At 56.0% G+C, this 1,287-nt stretch overlaps 1 protein-coding gene across 3 annotated transcripts in view; it reads left to right on the plus strand.

Annotated features, from left to right (window-relative positions):
• Spats1 (spermatogenesis associated, serine-rich 1) overlaps positions 1 to 1,287 on the plus strand; it is a 32,033-nt gene that overhangs the window by 6,964 nt on the left and 23,782 nt on the right. The window lies entirely within an intron of this gene.

Here is a 1,287-nt window from a genome sequence, read left to right on the forward strand (position 1 = left end):
CTGAGCTAAATCCCCAGCCGCTTCTTGGTCCTTTTTTGAGACAAGGTCTTACTGTGTAGTTCAGACTGGCCTTGAGCTCACTTTGTAGCCCAGGCTGGTCTCAAACTCAGAACGATCCTCCTGCCTTAGCATACCGAGTGCTGGGATTACAGGCATGAGCCACTATGCCTGGCTAGGATTCGCTAGTTTTAAAGGTCATAGAGCCAACAACCCCAGTGTTATCTGCAGACCATTTGAGGTGCAATTTATACTTGACAGCATATTCCTGCATCCTGTTATCTGCTCTGAAAGTGCAGGGTTTAGCTGGCCGAGGTGGTCACACCTTGTCTCATCCTTCAGTAGGCCTTGAGGGCAGGCGTTCAGTGTCTTAGGCAGTGGAGAACACATGCAGGACAGCTCTAACTCAAAGCCTGTCCCCTTGGGGCAAGCCCTTAGAGGGTCACCCTTGGAAACTTCCACTTCCTGTAGCTGTGAGTGGCCTGGCCACGTGACACTCAGGGCTCTCTGCTGGGGCACTGTCCTCAGTGGCTGCCCGTGGCTACGAGGCCTCTTCCTGGCCAATCCCTCTGCAGAGCTTCCCTGATGCCATGGGTCAGCACGGCCAGGCATCTCCCACAGGGACATAGGCAGGGACTGGGGACAGACCCTTGCTGCTATATTTCTTCCCATGGATCCCTTCAAATACAGAAGCACCCTGTCGCCAGCAGGAAGCAGGAGGCCGGCCTCACTCAGCCCATCTTTCCTTTCTGAGGACAGTGCCTCGCTCTGTGTATTTCCATCTCCCTCAACTGCAGGCCAGGTGTGTTCAGCTGAAAGGGAAATCTTCGGGGCCAGGGCTCCCCTTCTGTGTGCTCCCCTCAAGGCTGTGTGACAGTCTGTCCCAGTCCTCTCCTCCCTTCCCCTCCCCCTGGCCATGCAGGTGCCGAGGGTCCCCCTTCTGTCCCTCATGCTTTGTGTCCTTTGCGGTGGTGAGCCTAGGGTGATGCAACTGTAGGGTGAGACTGGCCTTCAGTGGATCTCAGTCTGAACCTGCAAGTGCACGTCAAGCATTGTGGAAGCCACAGGTTAAGGTGGGGGAGGTGACACACAGCTGGCAGGCCAGGTCGAAGAAGATGATCAGTGCTCGGGTCAACCCCTTGAGGAAGACCCTGTAAGAGCGGGTGGCAGTCAAGCGTCGCCCCGGGCTGCAGGCCTGAGCTCTGCGAGTTCAGGGAGTGAGGCAGGTGGTGACGAGGCTGAAGCGGGGTGGGTGGGGAAGCCAAGTTTCTAGTTTCTAATATATAAGAA

This window comes from Chinchilla lanigera, unplaced genomic scaffold, assembly GCF_000276665.1.
Source record: "Chinchilla lanigera isolate Chin_1 unplaced genomic scaffold, ChiLan1.0 scaffold00036, whole genome shotgun sequence".
NCBI lineage: Eukaryota > Metazoa > Chordata > Mammalia > Rodentia > Chinchillidae > Chinchilla > Chinchilla lanigera.